The 19,577-nt window shown below is 35.3% G+C and overlaps 21 pseudogenes; all 21 read right to left on the bottom strand.

The window, feature by feature from the left end:
* Window positions 1-373: 373 nt before the first annotated feature.
* LOC145644789 (5S ribosomal RNA) lies at window positions 374-492 on the bottom strand (annotated as a pseudogene).
* Window positions 493-1,284: 792 nt separating this feature from the next.
* Window positions 1,285-1,403, bottom strand: LOC145651060 (5S ribosomal RNA; annotated as a pseudogene).
* A 792-nt stretch (window positions 1,404-2,195) lies between these two features.
* LOC145651058 (5S ribosomal RNA) lies at window positions 2,196-2,314 on the bottom strand (annotated as a pseudogene).
* A 792-nt stretch (window positions 2,315-3,106) lies between these two features.
* Window positions 3,107-3,225, bottom strand: LOC145651057 (5S ribosomal RNA; annotated as a pseudogene).
* Window positions 3,226-4,018: 793 nt separating this feature from the next.
* LOC145651056 (5S ribosomal RNA) lies at window positions 4,019-4,137 on the bottom strand (annotated as a pseudogene).
* Window positions 4,138-4,929: 792 nt separating this feature from the next.
* Window positions 4,930-5,048, bottom strand: LOC145651055 (5S ribosomal RNA; annotated as a pseudogene).
* A 792-nt stretch (window positions 5,049-5,840) lies between these two features.
* LOC145644788 (5S ribosomal RNA) lies at window positions 5,841-5,959 on the bottom strand (annotated as a pseudogene).
* A 792-nt stretch (window positions 5,960-6,751) lies between these two features.
* On the bottom strand, window positions 6,752-6,870 carry LOC145651054 (5S ribosomal RNA; annotated as a pseudogene).
* A 793-nt stretch (window positions 6,871-7,663) lies between these two features.
* On the bottom strand, window positions 7,664-7,782 carry LOC145651053 (5S ribosomal RNA; annotated as a pseudogene).
* Window positions 7,783-8,574: 792 nt separating this feature from the next.
* LOC145651052 (5S ribosomal RNA) lies at window positions 8,575-8,693 on the bottom strand (annotated as a pseudogene).
* Window positions 8,694-9,485: 792 nt separating this feature from the next.
* LOC145651051 (5S ribosomal RNA) lies at window positions 9,486-9,604 on the bottom strand (annotated as a pseudogene).
* A 793-nt stretch (window positions 9,605-10,397) lies between these two features.
* LOC145651050 (5S ribosomal RNA) lies at window positions 10,398-10,516 on the bottom strand (annotated as a pseudogene).
* A 792-nt stretch (window positions 10,517-11,308) lies between these two features.
* On the bottom strand, window positions 11,309-11,427 carry LOC145651049 (5S ribosomal RNA; annotated as a pseudogene).
* A 792-nt stretch (window positions 11,428-12,219) lies between these two features.
* Window positions 12,220-12,338, bottom strand: LOC145644787 (5S ribosomal RNA; annotated as a pseudogene).
* Window positions 12,339-13,130: 792 nt separating this feature from the next.
* LOC145651047 (5S ribosomal RNA) lies at window positions 13,131-13,249 on the bottom strand (annotated as a pseudogene).
* Window positions 13,250-14,042: 793 nt separating this feature from the next.
* LOC145651046 (5S ribosomal RNA) lies at window positions 14,043-14,161 on the bottom strand (annotated as a pseudogene).
* A 793-nt stretch (window positions 14,162-14,954) lies between these two features.
* On the bottom strand, window positions 14,955-15,073 carry LOC145644686 (5S ribosomal RNA; annotated as a pseudogene).
* Window positions 15,074-16,089: 1,016 nt separating this feature from the next.
* Window positions 16,090-16,208, bottom strand: LOC145651045 (5S ribosomal RNA; annotated as a pseudogene).
* A 792-nt stretch (window positions 16,209-17,000) lies between these two features.
* Window positions 17,001-17,119, bottom strand: LOC145643589 (5S ribosomal RNA; annotated as a pseudogene).
* Window positions 17,120-17,911: 792 nt separating this feature from the next.
* LOC145644685 (5S ribosomal RNA) lies at window positions 17,912-18,030 on the bottom strand (annotated as a pseudogene).
* Window positions 18,031-19,046: 1,016 nt separating this feature from the next.
* LOC145651044 (5S ribosomal RNA) lies at window positions 19,047-19,165 on the bottom strand (annotated as a pseudogene).
* Between the last annotated feature and the right edge of the window lie 412 nt (window positions 19,166-19,577).

The raw sequence follows: 19,577 nt of genomic DNA, 5'->3' as shown, positions 1-19,577 counted from the left end.
AGCATGTCAGTTGCATATTAAATTAAAGTGATGCAAGAAAAACTTACAGCATCTGCTATTCCCAGGTGCTAACAGATAGGTTTTTTTAATTAATCACTGCACTTCACATCCTAGCATGTCATCTTGAAAGTAAATTAAAGTGATGCAAGAGAAGCTTACAGCATCTCATAGTCCAAGGTGCTAAAAGATAGTATTTTGATGAATCACTGCACTTCACATTCAGGCATGTGAGTTGGAGAGTAAATGAAAGTGATGCAAAAAAAACTTACAGCATCTGCTATTCCCAGGTGCTAACAGATAGGTTTTTTTATTAATCACTGCATTTCACATTTGAGCATGTCAGCTTGAAAGTAAATTAAAGTGATGCAAGAAAAGCTTACAGCACCTGGTATCCCTAGATAGGGTCCCACCTCAGTACTATTCAGGCACAAACTTGCTTAGCTTCCAAGTTCAGATGAGATTGGACGTTCTGAAGCTGGTATGGCCGTAAACGTTAAACACTTACTCAAATTGCCTAATCATAGAAAATATGATCAAAGACCAATCTGACATTTTTTTTAATTAATCCCTGCACTTGACATTCTAGAATGTTGTCTTGAAGTAAATTAAAATGATGCAATATAAGCTTACAACATCTGGTATTCAGAGGCACTAACAGACAGTTTTTTTATTAATCACTGCACTTCACATTCAAGCATGTTAGTTGGAGAGTAAATTAAAGTGATGCAATAAATACTTACAGCATCTGCTATTCCCAGGTGCTAACAGATAGTTTGATTTAATTATTCACTGCACTTCAAATTTGAGCTTGATAGCTTGAACATAAATTTAAGGGATGCAATAAAATCTTACAGCACCTGCTATTCCCTGGTACTAATAGATTTCTATTTAATCTGTACACTTCACTTACAAGCATGTCAGTTGCATATTAAATTAAAGTGATGCAAGAAAAACTTACAGCATCTGCTATTCCCAGGTGCTAACAGATAGGTTTTTTTAATTAATCACTGCACTTCACATCCTAGCATTTCATCTTGAAAGTAAATTAAAGTGATGCAAGAGAAGCTTACAGCATCTCATAGTCCAAGGTGCTAAAAGATAGTTTTTTGATGAATCACTGCACTTCACATTCAGGCATGTGAGTTGGAGAGTAAATGAAAGTGATGCAAAAAAAACTTACAGCATCTGCTATTCCCAGGTGCTAACAGATAGGTTTTTTTATTAATCACTGCACTTCACATTTGAGCATGTCAGCTTGAAAGTAAATTAAAGTGATGCAAGAAAAGCTTACAGCACCTGGTATTCCTAGATAGGGTCCCACCTCAGTACTATTCAGGCACAAACTTGCTTAGCTTCCAAGTTCAGATGAGATTGGACGTTCTGAAGCTGGTATGGCCGTAAACCTTAAACACTTACTCAAATTGCCTAATCATAGAAAATATGATCAAAGACCAATCTGACATTTTTTTTAATTAATCCCTGCACTTGACATTCTAGAATGTTGTCTTGAAGTAAATTAAAATGATGCAATATAAGCTTACAACATCTGGTATTCAGAGGCACTAACAGACAGTTTTTTTATTAATCACTGCACTTCACATTCAAGCATGTTAGTTGGAGAGTAAATTAAAGTGATGCAATAAATACTTACAGCATCTGCTATTCCCAGGTGCTAACAGATAGTTTGATTTAATTATTCACTGCACTTCAAATTTGAGCTTGATAGCTTGAACATAAATTTAAGGGATGCAATAAAATCTTACAGCACCTGCTATTCCCTGGTACTAATAGATTTCTATTTAATCTGTACACTTCACTTACAAGCATGTCAGTTGCATATTAAATTAAAGTGATGCAAGAAAAACTTACAGCATCTGCTATTCCCAGGTGCTAACAGATAGGTTTTTTTAATTAATCACTGCACTTCACATCCTAGCATTTCATCTTGAAAGTAAATTAAAGTGATGCAAGAGAAGCTTACAGCATCTCATAGTCCAAGGTGCTAAAAGATAGTTTTTTGATGAATCACTGCACTTCACATTCAGGCATGTGAGTTGGAGAGTAAATGAAAGTGATGCAAAAAAAACTTACAGCATCTGCTATTCCCAGGTGCTAACAGATAGGTTTTTTTATTAATCACTGCACTTCACATTTGAGCATGTCAGCTTGAAAGTAAATTAAAGTGATGCAAGAAAAGCTTACAGCACCTGGTATTCCTAGATAGGGTCCCACCTCAGTACTATTCAGGCACAAACTTGCTTAGCTTCCAAGTTCAGATGAGATTGGACGTTCTGAAGCTGGTATGGCCGTAAACCTTAAACACTTACTCAAATTGCCTAATCATAGAAAATATGATCAAAGACCAATCTGACATTTTTTTAAATTAATCCCTGCACTTGACATTCTAGAATGTTGTCTTGAAGTAAATTAAAATGATGCAATATAAGCTTACAACATCTGGTATTCAGAGGCACTAACAGACAGTTTTTTTATTAATCACTGCACTTCACATTCAAGCATGTTAGTTGGAGAGTAAATTAAAGTGATGCAATAAATACTTACAGCATCTGCTATTCCCAGGTGCTAACAGATAGTTTGATTTAATTATTCACTGCACTTCAAATTTGAGCTTGATAGCTTGAACATAAATTTAAGGGATGCAATAAAATCTTACAGCACCTGCTATTCCCTGGTACTAATAGATTTCTATTTAATCTGTACACTTCACTTACAAGCATGTCAGTTGCATATTAAATTAAAGTGATGCAAGAAAAACTTACAGCATCTGCTATTCCCAGGTGCTAACAGATAGGTTTTTTTAATTAATCACTGCACTTCACATCCTAGCATTTCATCTTGAAAGTAAATTAAAGTGATGCAAGAGAAGCTTACAGCATCTCATAGTCCAAGGTGCTAAAAGATAGTTTTTTGATGAATCACTGCACTTCACATTCAGGCATGTGAGTTGGAGAGTAAATGAAAGTGATGCAAAAAAAACGTACAGCATCTGCTATTCCCAGGTGCTAACAGATAGGTTTTTTTATTAATCACTGCACTTCACATTTGAGCATGTCAGCTTGAAAGTAAATTAAAGTGATGCAAGAAAAGCTTACAGCACCTGGTATTCCTAGATAGGGTCCCACCTCAGTACTATTCAGGCACAAACTTGCTTAGCTTCCAAGTTCAGATGAGATTGGACGTTCTGAAGCTGGTATGGCCGTAAACCTTAAACACTTACTCAAAGTGCCTAATCATAGAAAATATGATCAAAGACCAATCTGACATTTTTTTAAATTAATCCCTGCACTTGACATTCTAGAATGTTGTCTTGAAGTAAATTAAAATGATGCAATATAAGCTTACAACATCTGGTATTATGAGGCACTAACAGACAGTTTTTTTATTAATCACTGCACTTCACATTCAAGCATGTTAGTTGGAGAGTAAATTAAAGTGATGCAATAAATACTTACAGCATCTGCTATTCCCAGGTGCTAACAGATAGTTTGATTTAATTATTCACTGCACTTCAAATTTGAGCTTGATAGCTTGAACATAAATTTAAGGGATGCAATAAAATCTTACAGCACCTGCTATTCCCTGGTACTAATAGATTTCTATTTAATCTGTACACTTCACTTACAAGCATGTCAGTTGCATATTAAATTAAAGTGATGCAAGAAACACTTACAGCATCTGCTATTCCCAGGTGCTAACAGATAGTTTTTTTTAATTAATCACTGCACTTCACATCCTAGCATGTCATCTTGAAAGTAAATTAATGTGATGCAAGAGAAGCTTACAGCAGCTCGTAGTCCAAGGTGCTAAAAGATAGTTTTTTGATGAATCACTGCAATTCACATTCAGGCATGTGAGTTGGAGAGTAAATGAAAGTGATGCAAAAAAAACTTACAGCATCTGCTATTCCCAGGTGCTAACAGATAGGTTTTTTTTATTAATCACTGCACTTCACATTTGAGCATGTCAGCTTGAAAGTAAATTAAAGTGACGCAAGAGAAGCTTACAGCACCTGGTATTCCTAGATAGGGTCCCACCTCAGTACTATTCAGGCACAAACTTGCTTAGCTTCCAAGTTCAGATGAGATTGGACGTTCTGAAGCTGGTATGGCCGTAAACGTTAAACACTTACTCAAATTGCCTAATCATAGAAAATATGATCAAAGACAAATCTGACATTTTTTTTTATTAATCCCTGCACTTGACATTCTAGAATGTTGTCTTGAAGTAAATTAAAATGATGCAATATAAGCTTACAACATCTGGTATTCGGAGGCACTAACAGACAGTTTTTTTATTAATCACTGCACTTCACATTCAAGCATGTTAGTTGGAGAGTAAATTAAAGTGATGCAATAAATACTTACAGCATCTGCTATTCCCAAGTGCTAACAGATAGTTTGATTTAATTATTCACTGCACTTCAAATTTGAGCTTGATAGCTTGAACATAAATTTAAGGGATGCAATAAAATCTTACAGCACCTGCTATTCCCTGGTACTAATAGATTTCTATTTAATCTGTACACTTCACTTACAAGCATGTCAGTTGCATATTAAATTAAAGTGATGCAAGAAAAACTTACAGCATCTGCTATTCCCAGGTGCTAACAGATAGGTTTTTTTAATTAATCACTGCACTTCACATCCTAGCATTTCATCTTGAAAGTAAATTAAAGTGATGCAAGAGAAGCTTACAGCATCTCATAGTCCAAGGTGCTAAAAGATAGTTTTTTGATGAATCACTGCACTTCACATTCAGGCATGTGAGTTGGAGAGTAAATGAAAGTGATGCAAAAAAAACTTACAGCATCTGCTATTCCCAGGTGCTAACAGATAGGTTTTTTTATTAATCACTGCACTTCACATTTGAGCATGTCAGCTTGAAAGTAAATTAAAGTGATGCAAGAAAAGCTTACAGCACCTGGTATTCCTAGATAGGGTCCCACCTCAGTACTATTCAGGCACAAACTTGCTTAGCTTCCAAGTTCAGATGAGATTGGACGTTCTGAAGCTGGTATGGCCGTAAACCTTAAACACTTACTCAAATTGCCTAATCATAGAAAATATGATCAAAGACCAATCTGACATTTTTTTAAATTAATCCCTGCACTTGACATTCTAGAATGTTGTCTTGAAGTAAATTAAAATGATGCAATATAAGCTTACAACATCTGGGATTCGGAGGCACTAACAGACAGTTTTTTTATTAATCACTGCACTTCACATTCAAGCATGTTAGTTGGAGAGTAAATTAAAGTGATGCAATAAATACTTACAGCATCTGCTATTCCCAGGTGCTAACAGATAGTTTGATTTAATTATTCACTGCACTTCAAATTTGAGCTTGATAGCTTGAACATAAATTTAAGGGATGCAATAAAATCTTACAGCACCTGCTATTCCCTGGTACTAAAATATTTCTATTTAATCTGTACACTTCACATACAAGCATGTCAGTTGCATATTAAATTAAAGTGATGCAAGAAAAACTTACAGCATCTGCTATTCCCAGGTGCTAACAGATAGGTTTTTTTAATTAATCACTGCACTTCACATCCTAGCATGTCATCTTGAAAGTAAATTAAAGTGATGCAAGAGAAGCTTACAGCATCTCATAGTCCAAGGTGCTAAAAGATAGTATTTTGATGAATCACTGCACTTCACATTCAGGCATGTGAGTTGGAGAGTAAATGAAAGTGATGCAAAAAAAACTTACAGCATCTGCTATTCCCAGGTGCTAACAGATAGGTTTTTTTATTAATCACTGCACTTCACATTTGAGCATGTCAGCTTGAAAGTAAATTAAAGTGATGCAAGAAAAGCTTACAGCACCTGGTATCCCTAGATAGGGTCCCACCTCAGTACTATTCAGGCACAAACTTGCTTAGCTTCCAAGTTCAGATGAGATTGGACGTTCTGAAGCTGGTATGGCCGTAAACGTTAAACACTTACTCAAATTGCCTAATCATAGAAAATATGATCAAAGACCAATCTGACATTTTTTTTAATTAATCCCTGCACTTGACATTCTAGAATGTTGTCTTGAAGTAAATTAAAATGATGCAATATAAGCTTACAACATCTGGTATTCAGAGGCACTAACAGACAGTTTTTTTATTAATCACTGCACTTCACATTCAAGCATGTTAGTTGGAGAGTAAATTAAAGTGATGCAATAAATACTTACAGCATCTGCTATTCCCAGGTGCTAACAGATAGTTTGATTTAATTATTCACTGCACTTCAAATTTGAGCTTGATAGCTTGAACATAAATTTAAGGGATGCAATAAAATCTTACAGCACCTGCTATTCCCTGGTACTAATAGATTTCTATTTAATCTGTACACTTCACTTACAAGCATGTCAGTTGCATATTAAATTAAAGTGATGCAAGAAAAACTTACAGCATCTGCTATTCCCAGGTGCTAACAGATAGGTTTTTTTAATTAATCACTGCACTTCACATCCTAGCATTTCATCTTGAAAGTAAATTAAAGTGATGCAAGAGAAGCTTACAGCATCTCATAGTCCAAGGTGCTAAAAGATAGTTTTTTGATGAATCACTGCACTTCACATTCAGGCATGTGAGTTGGAGAGTAAATGAAAGTGATGCAAAAAAAACTTACAGCATCTGCTATTCCCAGGTGCTAACAGATAGGTTTTTTTATTAATCACTGCACTTCACATTTGAGCATGTCAGCTTGAAAGTAAATTAAAGTGATGCAAGAAAAGCTTACAGCACCTGGTATTCCTAGATAGGGTCCCACCTCAGTACTATTCAGGCACAAACTTGCTTAGCTTCCAAGTTCAGATGAGATTGGACGTTCTGAAGCTGGTATGGCCGTAAACCTTAAACACTTACTCAAAGTGCCTAATCATAGAAAATATGATCAAAGACCAATCTGACATTTTTTTAAATTAATCCCTGCACTTGACATTCTAGAATGTTGTCTTGAAGTAAATTAAAATGATGCAATATAAGCTTACAACATCTGGTATTATGAGGCACTAACAGACAGTTTTTTTATTAATCACTGCACTTCACATTCAAGCATGTTAGTTGGAGAGTAAATTAAAGTGATGCAATAAATACTTACAGCATCTGCTATTCCCAGGTGCTAACAGATAGTTTGATTTAATTATTCACTGCACTTCAAATTTGAGCTTGATAGCTTGAACATAAATTTAAGGGATGCAATAAAATCTTACAGCACCTGCTATTCCCTGGTACTAATAGATTTCTATTTAATCTGTACACTTCACTTACAAGCATGTCAGTTGCATATTAAATTAAAGTGATGCAAGAAACACTTACAGCATCTGCTATTCCCAGGTGCTAACAGATAGTTTTTTTTAATTAATCACTGCACTTCACATCCTAGCATGTCATCTTGAAAGTAAATTAATGTGATGCAAGAGAAGCTTACAGCAGCTCGTAGTCCAAGGTGCTAAAAGATAGTTTTTTGATGAATCACTGCAATTCACATTCAGGCATGTGAGTTGGAGAGTAAATGAAAGTGATGCAAAAAAAACTTACAGCATCTGCTATTCCCAGGTGCTAACAGATAGGTTTTTTTTATTAATCACTGCACTTCACATTTGAGCATGTCAGCTTGAAAGTAAATTAAAGTGACGCAAGAGAAGCTTACAGCACCTGGTATTCCTAGATAGGGTCCCACCTCAGTACTATTCAGGCACAAACTTGCTTAGCTTCCAAGTTCAGATGAGATTGGACGTTCTGAAGCTGGTATGGCCGTAAACGTTAAACACTTACTCAAATTGCCTAATCATAGAAAATATGATCAAAGACAAATCTGACATTTTTTTTTATTAATCCCTGCACTTGACATTCTAGAATGTTGTCTTGAAGTAAATTAAAATGATGCAATATAAGCTTACAACATCTGGTATTCGGAGGCACTAACAGACAGTTTTTTTATTAATCACTGCACTTCACATTCAAGCATGTTAGTTGGAGAGTAAATTAAAGTGATGCAATAAATACTTACAGCATCTGCTATTCCCAAGTGCTAACAGATAGTTTGATTTAATTATTCACTGCACTTCAAATTTGAGCTTGATAGCTTGAACATAAATTTAAGGGATGCAATAAAATCTTACAGCACCTGCTATTCCCTGGTACTAATAGATTTCTATTTAATCTGTACACTTCACTTACAAGCATGTCAGTTGCATATTAAATTAAAGTGATGCAAGAAAAACTTACAGCATCTGCTATTCCCAGGTGCTAACAGATAGGTTTTTTTAATTAATCACTGCACTTCACATCCTAGCATTTCATCTTGAAAGTAAATTAAAGTGATGCAAGAGAAGCTTACAGCATCTCATAGTCCAAGGTGCTAAAAGATAGTTTTTTGATGAATCACTGCACTTCACATTCAGGCATGTGAGTTGGAGAGTAAATGAAAGTGATGCAAAAAAAACTTACAGCATCTGCTATTCCCAGGTGCTAACAGATAGGTTTTTTTATTAATCACTGCACTTCACATTTGAGCATGTCAGCTTGAAAGTAAATTAAAGTGATGCAAGAAAAGCTTACAGCACCTGGTATTCCTAGATAGGGTCCCACCTCAGTACTATTCAGGCACAAACTTGCTTAGCTTCCAAGTTCAGATGAGATTGGACGTTCTGAAGCTGGTATGGCCGTAAACCTTAAACACTTACTCAAATTGCCTAATCATAGAAAATATGATCAAAGACCAATCTGACATTTTTTTAAATTAATCCCTGCACTTGACATTCTAGAATGTTGTCTTGAAGTAAATTAAAATGATGCAATATAAGCTTACAACATCTGGGATTCGGAGGCACTAACAGACAGTTTTTTTATTAATCACTGCACTTCACATTCAAGCATGTTAGTTGGAGAGTAAATTAAAGTGATGCAATAAATACTTACAGCATCTGCTATTCCCAGGTGCTAACAGATAGTTTGATTTAATTATTCACTGCACTTCAAATTTGAGCTTGATAGCTTGAACATAAATTTAAGGGATGCAATAAAATCTTACAGCACCTGCTATTCCCTGGTACTAAAATATTTCTATTTAATCTGTACACTTCACATACAAGCATGTCAGTTGCATATTAAATTAAAGTGATGCAAGAAAAACTTACAGCATCTGCTATTCCCAGGTGCTAACAGATAGGTTTTTTTAATTAATCACTGCACTTCACATCCTAGCATGTCATCTTGAAAGTAAATTAAAGTGATGCAAGAGAAGCTTACAGCATCTCATAGTCCAAGGTGCTAAAAGATAGTATTTTGATGAATCACTGCACTTCACATTCAGGCATGTGAGTTGGAGAGTAAATGAAAGTGATGCAAAAAAAACTTACAGCATCTGCTATTCCCAGGTGCTAACAGATAGGTTTTTTTATTAATCACTGCACTTCACATTTGAGCATGTCAGCTTGAAAGTAAATTAAAGTGATGCAAGAAAAGCTTACAGCACCTGGTATTCCTAGATAGGGTCCCACCTCAGTACTATTCAGGCACAAACTTGCTTAGCTTCCAAGTTCAGATGAGATTGGACGTTCTGAAGCTGGTATGGCCGTAAACCTTAAACACTTACTCAAAGTGCCTAATCATAGAAAATATGATCAAAGACCAATCTGACATTTTTTTAAATTAATCCCTGCACTTGACATTCTAGAATGTTGTCTTGAAGTAAATTAAAATGATGCAATATAAGCTTACAACATCTGGTATTATGAGGCACTAACAGACAGTTTTTTTATTAATCACTGCACTTCACATTCAAGCATGTTAGTTGGAGAGTAAATTAAAGTGATGCAATAAATACTTACAGCATCTGCTATTCCCAGGTGCTAACAGATAGTTTGATTTAATTATTCACTGCACTTCAAATTTGAGCTTGATAGCTTGAACATAAATTTAAGGGATGCAATAAAATCTTACAGCACCTGCTATTCCCTGGTACTAATAGATTTCTATTTAATCTGTACACTTCACTTACAAGCATGTCAGTTGCATATTAAATTAAAGTGATGCAAGAAACACTTACAGCATCTGCTATTCCCAGGTGCTAACAGATAGTTTTTTTTAATTAATCACTGCACTTCACATCCTAGCATGTCATCTTGAAAGTAAATTAATGTGATGCAAGAGAAGCTTACAGCAGCTCGTAGTCCAAGGTGCTAAAAGATAGTTTTTTGATGAATCACTGCAATTCACATTCAGGCATGTGAGTTGGAGAGTAAATGAAAGTGATGCAAAAAAAACTTACAGCATCTGCTATTCCCAGGTGCTAACAGATAGGTTTTTTTTATTAATCACTGCACTTCACATTTGAGCATGTCAGCTTGAAAGTAAATTAAAGTGACGCAAGAGAAGCTTACAGCACCTGGTATTCCTAGATAGGGTCCCACCTCAGTACTATTCAGGCACAAACTTGCTTAGCTTCCAAGTTCAGATGAGATTGGACGTTCTGAAGCTGGTATGGCCGTAAACGTTAAACACTTACTCAAATTGCCTAATCATAGAAAATATGATCAAAGACAAATCTGACATTTTTTTTTATTAATCCCTGCACTTGACATTCTAGAATGTTGTCTTGAAGTAAATTAAAATGATGCAATATAAGCTTACAACATCTGGTATTCGGAGGCACTAACAGACAGTTTTTTTATTAATCACTGCACTTCACATTCAAGCATGTTAGTTGGAGAGTAAATTAAAGTGATGCAATAAATACTTACAGCATCTGCTATTCCCAAGTGCTAACAGATAGTTTGATTTAATTATTCACTGCACTTCAAATTTGAGCTTGATAGCTTGAACATAAATTTAAGGGATGCAATAAAATCTTACAGCACCTGCTATTCCCTGGTACTAATAGATTTCTATTTAATCTGTACACTTCACTTACAAGCATGTCAGTTGCATATTAAATTAAAGTGATGCAAGAAAAACTTACAGCATCTGCTATTCCCAGGTGCTAACAGATAGGTTTTTTTAATTAATCACTGCACTTCACATCCTAGCATTTCATCTTGAAAGTAAATTAAAGTGATGCAAGAGAAGCTTACAGCATCTCATAGTCCAAGGTGCTAAAAGATAGTTTTTTGATGAATCACTGCACTTCACATTCAGGCATGTGAGTTGGAGAGTAAATGAAAGTGATGCAAAAAAAACTTACAGCATCTGCTATTCCCAGGTGCTAACAGATAGGTTTTTTTATTAATCACTGCACTTCACATTTGAGCATGTCAGCTTGAAAGTAAATTAAAGTGATGCAAGAAAAGCTTACAGCACCTGGTATTCCTAGATAGGGTCCCACCTCAGTACTATTCAGGCACAAACTTGCTTAGCTTCCAAGTTCAGATGAGATTGGACGTTCTGAAGCTGGTATGGCCGTAAACCTTAAACACTTACTCAAATTGCCTAATCATAGAAAATATGATCAAAGACCAATCTGACATTTTTTTAAATTAATCCCTGCACTTGACATTCTAGAATGTTGTCTTGAAGTAAATTAAAATGATGCAATATAAGCTTACAACATCTGGGATTCGGAGGCACTAACAGACAGTTTTTTTATTAATCACTGCACTTCACATTCAAGCATGTTAGTTGGAGAGTAAATTAAAGTGATGCAATAAATACTTACAGCATCTGCTATTCCCAGGTGCTAACAGATAGTTTGATTTAATTATTCACTGCACTTCAAATTTGAGCTTGATAGCTTGAACATAAATTTAAGGGATGCAATAAAATCTTACAGCACCTGCTATTCCCTGGTACTAAAATATTTCTATTTAATCTGTACACTTCACATACAAGCATGTCAGTTGCATATTAAATTAAAGTGATGCAAGAAAAACTTACAGCATCTGCTATTCCCAGGTGCTAACAGATAGGTTTTTTTAATTAATCACTGCACTTCACATCCTAGCATGTCATCTTGAAAGTAAATTAAAGTGATGCAAGAGAAGCTTACAGCATCTCATAGTCCAAGGTGCTAAAAGATAGTATTTTGATGAATCACTGCACTTCACATTCAGGCATGTGAGTTGGAGAGTAAATGAAAGTGATGCAAAAAAAACTTACAGCATCTGCTATTCCCAGGTGCTAACAGATAGGTTTTTTTATTAATCACTGCACTTCACATTTGAGCATGTCAGCTTGAAAGTAAATTAAAGTGATGCAAGAAAAGCTTACAGCACCTGGTATCCCTAGATAGGGTCCCACCTCAGTACTATTCAGGCACAAACTTGCTTAGCTTCCAAGTTCAGATGAGATTGGACGTTCTGAAGCTGGTATGGCCGTAAACGTTAAACACTTACTCAAATTGCCTAATCATAGAAAATATGATCAAAGACCAATCTGACATTTTTTTTAATTAATCCCTGCACTTGACATTCTAGAATGTTGTCTTGAAGTAAATTAAAATGATGCAATATAAGCTTACAACATCTGGTATTCAGAGGCACTAACAGACAGTTTTTTTATTAATCACTGCACTTCACATTCAAGCATGTTAGTTGGAGAGTAAATTAAAGTGATGCAATAAATACTTACAGCATCTGCTATTCCCAGGTGCTAACAGATAGTTTGATTTAATTATTCACTGCACTTCAAATTTGAGCTTGATAGCTTGAACATAAATTTAAGGGATGCAATAAAATCTTACAGCACCTGCTATTCCCTGGTACTAATAGATTTCTATTTAATCTGTACACTTCACTTACAAGCATGTCAGTTGCATATTAAATTAAAGTGATGCAAGAAAAACTTACAGCATCTGCTATTCCCAGGTGCTAACAGATAGGTTTTTTTAATTAATCACTGCACTTCACATCCTAGCATTTCATCTTGAAAGTAAATTAAAGTGATGCAAGAGAAGCTTACAGCATCTCATAGTCCAAGGTGCTAAAAGATAGTTTTTTGATGAATCACTGCACTTCACATTCAGGCATGTGAGTTGGAGAGTAAATGAAAGTGATGCAAAAAAAACTTACAGCATCTGCTATTCCCAGGTGCTAACAGATAGGTTTTTTTATTAATCACTGCACTTCACATTTGAGCATGTCAGCTTGAAAGTAAATTAAAGTGATGCAAGAAAAGCTTACAGCACCTGGTATTCCTAGATAGGGTCCCACCTCAGTACTATTCAGGCACAAACTTGCTTAGCTTCCAAGTTCAGATGAGATTGGACGTTCTGAAGCTGGTATGGCCGTAAACCTTAAACACTTACTCAAAGTGCCTAATCATAGAAAATATGATCAAAGACCAATCTGACATTTTTTTAAATTAATCCCTGCACTTGACATTCTAGAATGTTGTCTTGAAGTAAATTAAAATGATGCAATATAAGCTTACAACATCTGGTATTATGAGGCACTAACAGACAGTTTTTTTATTAATCACTGCACTTCACATTCAAGCATGTTAGTTGGAGAGTAAATTAAAGTGATGCAATAAATACTTACAGCATCTGCTATTCCCAGGTGCTAACAGATAGTTTGATTTAATTATTCACTGCACTTCAAATTTGAGCTTGATAGCTTGAACATAAATTTAAGGGATGCAATAAAATCTTACAGCACCTGCTATTCCCTGGTACTAATAGATTTCTATTTAATCTGTACACTTCACTTACAAGCATGTCAGTTGCATATTAAATTAAAGTGATGCAAGAAACACTTACAGCATCTGCTATTCCCAGGTGCTAACAGATAGTTTTTTTTAATTAATCACTGCACTTCACATCCTAGCATGTCATCTTGAAAGTAAATTAATGTGATGCAAGAGAAGCTTACAGCAGCTCGTAGTCCAAGGTGCTAAAAGATAGTTTTTTGATGAATCACTGCAATTCACATTCAGGCATGTGAGTTGGAGAGTAAATGAAAGTGATGCAAAAAAAACTTACAGCATCTGCTATTCCCAGGTGCTAACAGATAGGTTTTTTTTATTAATCACTGCACTTCACATTTGAGCATGTCAGCTTGAAAGTAAATTAAAGTGACGCAAGAGAAGCTTACAGCACCTGGTATTCCTAGATAGGGTCCCACCTCAGTACTATTCAGGCACAAACTTGCTTAGCTTCCAAGTTCAGATGAGATTGGACGTTCTGAAGCTGGTATGGCCGTAAACGTTAAACACTTACTCAAATTGCCTAATCATAGAAAATATGATCAAAGACCAATCTGACATTTTTTTTTATTAATCCCTGCACTTGACATTCTAGAATGTTGTCTTGAAAGTAAATTAAAATGATGCAATAAAAGCTTACAACATCTGGTATTCGGAGGCACTAACAGACAGTTTTTTTATTAATCACTGCACTTCACATTCAAGCATGTTAGTTGGAGAGTAAATTAAAGTGATGCAATAAATACTTACAGCATCTGCTATTCCCAGGTGCTAACAGATAGTTTGATTTAATTATTCACTGCACTTCAAATTTGAGCTTGATAGCTTGAACATAAATTTAAGGGATGCAATAAAATCTTACAGCACCTGCTATTCCCTGGTACTAATAGATTTCTATTTAATCTGTACACTTCACTTACAAGCATGTCAGTTGCATATTAAATTAAAGTGATGCAAGAAAAACTTACAGCATCTGCTATTCCCAGGTGCTAACAGATAGGTTTTTTTAATTAATCACTGCACTTCACATCCTAGCATGTCATCTTGAAAGTAAATTAAAGTGATGCAAGAGAAGCTTACAGCATCTCATAGTCCAAGGTGCTAAAAGATAGTTTTTTGATGAATCACTGCACTTCACATTCAGGCATGTGAGTTGGAGAGTAAATGAAAGTGATGCAAAAAAAACTTACAGCATCTGCTATTCCCAGGTGCTAACAGATAGGTTTTTTTATTAATCACTGCACTTCACATTTGAGCATGTCAGCTTGAAAGTAAATTAAAGTGATGCAAGAGAACCTTACAGCACCTGGTATTCCTAGATAGGGTCCCACCTCAGTACTATTCAGGCACAAACTTGCTTAGCTTCCAAGTTCAGATGAGATTGGAAGTTCTGAAGCTGGTATGGCCGTAAACCTTACACACTTACTCAAATTGCCTAATCATAGAAAATATGATCAAAGACAAATCTGACATTTTTTTTTATTAATCCCTGCACTTGACATTCTAGAATGTTGTCTTGAAGTAAATTAAAATGATGCAATATAAGCTTACAACATCTGGTATTCGGAGGCACTAACAGACAGTTTTTTTATTAATCACTGCACTTCACATTCAAGCATGTTAGTTGGAGAGTAAATTAAAGTGATGCAATAAATACTTACAGCATCTGCTATTCCCAGGTGCTAACAGATAGTTTGATTTAATTATTCACTGCACTTCAAATTTGAGCTTGATAGCTTGAACATAAATTTAAGGGATGCAATAAAATCTTACAGCACCTGCTATTCCCTGGTACTAATAGATTTCTATTTAATCTGTACACTTCAATTACAAGCATGTCAGTTGCATATTAAATTAAAGTGATGCAAGAAAAACTTACAGCATCTGCTATTCCCAGGTGCTAACAGATAGTTTTTTTTTAATTAATCACTGCACTTCACATCCTAGCATGTCATCTTGAAAGTAAATTAATGTGATGCAAGAGAAGCTTACAGCAGCTCGTAGTCCAAGGTGCTAAAAGATAGTTTTTTGATGAATCACTGCAATTCACATTCAGGCATGTGAGTTGCAGAGTAAATGAAAGTGATGCAAAAAAAACTTACAGCATCTGCTATTCCCAGGTGCTAACAGATAGTTTTTTTTTAATTAATCACTGCACTTCACATCCTAGCATGTCATCTTGAAAGTAAATTAATGTGATGCAAGAGAAGCTTACAGCAGCTCGTAGTCCAAGGTGCTAAAAGATAGTTTTTTGATGAATCACTGCAATTCACATTCAGGCATGTGAGTTGGAGAGTAAATGAAAGTGATGCAAAAAAAACTTACAGCATCTGCTATTCCCAGGTGCTAACAGATAGGTTTTTTTATTAATCACTGCACTTCACATTTGAGCATGTCAGCTTGAAAGTAAATTAAAGTGATGCAAGAAAAGCTTACAGCACCTGGTATTCCTAGATAGGGTCCCACCTCAGTACTATTCAGGCACAAACTTGCTTAGCTTCCAAGTTCAGATGAGATTGGACGTTCTGAAGCTGGTATGGCCGTAAACCTTAAACACTTACTCAAATTGCCTAATCATAGAAAATATGATCAAAGACCAATCTGACATTTTTTTAAATTAATCCCTGCACTTGACATTCTAGAATGTTGTCTTGAAGTAAATTAAAATGATGCAATATAAGCTTACAACATCTGGTATTCGGAGGCACTAACAGACAGTTTTTTTATTAATCACTGCACTTCACATTCAAGCATGTCAGTTGGAGAGTAAATTAAAGTGATGCAATAAATACTTACAGCATCTGCTATTCCCAGGTGCTAACAGATAGTTTGATTTAATTATTCACTGCACTTCAAATTTGAGCTTGATAGCTTGAACATAAATTTAAGGGATGCAATAAAATCTTACAGCACCTGCTATTCCCTGGTACTAATAGATTTCTATTTAATCTGTACACTTCACTTACAAGCATGTCAGTTGCATATTAAATTAAAGTGATGCAAGAAAAACTTACAGCATCTGCTATTCCCAGGTGCTAACAGATAGGTTTTTTTAATTAATCACTGCACTTCACATCCTAGCATGTCATCTTGAAAGTAAATTAAAGTGATGCAAGAGAAGCTTACAGCATCTCATAGTCCAAGGTGCTAAAAGATAGTTTTTTGATGAATCACTGCACTTCACATTCAGGCATGTGAGTTGGAGAGTAAATGAAAGTGATGCAAAAAAAACTTACAGCATCTGCTATTCCCAGGTGCTAACAGATAGGTTTTTTTATTAATCACTGCACTTCACATTTGAGCATGTCAGCTTGAAAGTAAATTAAAGTGATGCAAGAGAAGCTTACAGCACCTGGTATTCCTAGATAGGGTCCCACCTCAGTACTATTCAGGCACAAACTTGCTTAGCTTCCAAGTTCAGATGAGATTGGAAGTTCTGAAGCTGGTATGGCCGTAAACCTTACACACTTACTCAAATTGCCTAATCATAGAAAATATGATCAAAGACAAATCTGACATTTTTTTTTATTAATCCCTGCACTTGACATTCTAGAATGTTGTCTTGAAGTAAATTAAAATGATGCAATATAAGCTTACAACATCTGGTATTCGGAGGCACTAACAGACAGTTTTTTTATTAATCACTGCACTTCACATTCAAGCATGTTAGTTGGAGAGTAAATTAAAGTGATGCAATAAATACTTACAGCATCTGCTATTCCCAGGTGCTAACAGATAGTTTGATTTAATTATTCACTGCACTTCAAATTTGAGCTTGATAGCTTGAACATAAATTTAAGGGATGCAATAAAATCTTACAGCACCTGCTATTCCCTGGTACTAATAGATTTCTATTTAATCTGTACACTTCACTTACAAGCATGTCAGTTGCATATTAAATTAAAGTGATGCAAGAAACACTTACAGCATCTGCTATTCCCAGGTGCTAACAGATAGGTTTTTTTAATTAATCACTGCACTTCACATCCTAGCATGTCATCTTGAAAGTAAATTAAAGTGATGCAAGAGAAGCTTACAGCATCTCATAGTCCAAGGTGCTAAAAGATAGTATTTTGATGAATCACTGCACTTCACATTCAGGCATGTGAGTTGGAGAGTAAATGAAAGTGATGCAAAAAAAACTTACAGCATCTGCTATTCCCAGGTGCTAACAGATAGGTTTTTTTATTAATCACTGCACTTCACATTTGAGCATGTCAGCTTGAAAGTAAATTAAAGTGATGCAAGAGAACCTTACAGCACCTGGTATTCCTAGATAGGGTCCCACCTCAGTACTATTCAGGCACAAACTTGCTTAGCTTCCAAGTTCAGATGAGATTGGAAGTTCTGAAGCTGGTATGGCCGTAAACCTTACACACTTACTCAAATTGCCTAATCATAGAAAATATGATCAAAGACAAATCTGACATTTTTTTTTATTAATCCCTGCACTTGACATTCTAGAATGTTGTCTTGAAGTAAATTAAAATGATGCAATATAAGCTTACAACATCTGGTATTCGGAGGCACTAACAGACAGTTTTTTTATTAATCACTGCACTTCACATTCAAGCATGTTAGTTGGAGAGTAAATTAAAGTGATGCAATAAATACTTACAGCATCTGCTATTCCCAGGTGCTAACAGATAGTTTGATTTAATTATTCACTGCACTTCAAATTTGAGCTTGATAGCTTGAACATAAATTTAAGGGATGCAATAAAATCTTACAGCACCTGCTATTCCCTGGTACTAATAGATTTCTATTTAATCTGTACACTTCAATTACAAGCATGTCAGTTGCATATTAAATTAAAGTGATGCAAGAAAAACTTACAGCATCTGCTATTCCCAGGTGCTAACAGATAGTTTTTTTTTAATTAATCACTGCACTTCACATCCTAGCATGTCATCTTGAAAGTAAATTAATGTGATGCAAGAGAAGCTTACAGCAGCTCGTAGTCCAAGGTGCTAAAAGATAGTTTTTTGATGAATCACTGCAATTCACATTCAGGCATGTGAGTTGCAGAGTAAATGAAAGTGATGCAAAAAAAACTTACAGCATCTGCTATTCCCAGGTGCTAACAGATAGTTTTTTTTTAATTAATCACTGCACTTCACATCCTAGCATGTCATCTTGAAAGTAAATTAATGTGATGCAAGAGAAGCTTACAGCAGCTCGTAGTCCAAGGTGCTAAAAGATAGTTTTTTGATGAATCACTGCAATTCACATTCAGGCATGTGAGTTGGAGAGTAAATGAAAGTGATGCAAAAAAAACTTACAGCATCTGCTATTCCCAGGTGCTAACAGATAGGTTTTTTTATTAATCACTGCACTTCACATTTGAGCATGTCAGCTTGAAAGTAAATTAAAGTGATGCAAGAAAAGCTTACAGCACCTGGTATTCCTAGATAGGGTCCCACCTCAGTACTATTCAGGCACAAACTTGCTTAGCTTCCAAGTTCAGATGAGATTGGACGTTCTGAAGCTGGTATGGCCGTAAACCTTAAACACTTACTCAAATTGCCTAATCATAGAAAATATGATCAAAGACCAATCTGACATTTTTTTAAATTAATCCCTGCACTTGACATTCTAGAATGTTGTCTTGAAGTAAATTAAAATGATGCAATATAAGCTTACAACATCTGGTATTCGGAGGCACTAACAGACAGTTTTTTTATTAATCACTGCACTTCACATTCAAGCATGTCAGTTGGAGAGTAAATTAAAGTGATGCAATAAATACTTACAGCATCTGCTATTCCCAGGTGCTAACAGATAGTTTGATTTAATTATTCACTGCACTTCAAATTTGAGCTTGATAGCTTGAACATAAATTTAAGGGATGCAATAAAATCTTACAGCACCTGCTATTCCCTGGTACTAATAGATTTCTATTTAATCTGTACACTTC

This window comes from Electrophorus electricus, chromosome 13, assembly GCF_041902795.1.
Source record: "Electrophorus electricus isolate QZ-2024a chromosome 13, ASM4190279v1, whole genome shotgun sequence".
NCBI classification, from domain to species: domain Eukaryota; kingdom Metazoa; phylum Chordata; class Actinopteri; order Gymnotiformes; family Gymnotidae; genus Electrophorus; species Electrophorus electricus.
Note: the sequence above shows the minus strand (reverse complement) of the source record. Positions and strands in the feature narration are given on the sequence as shown.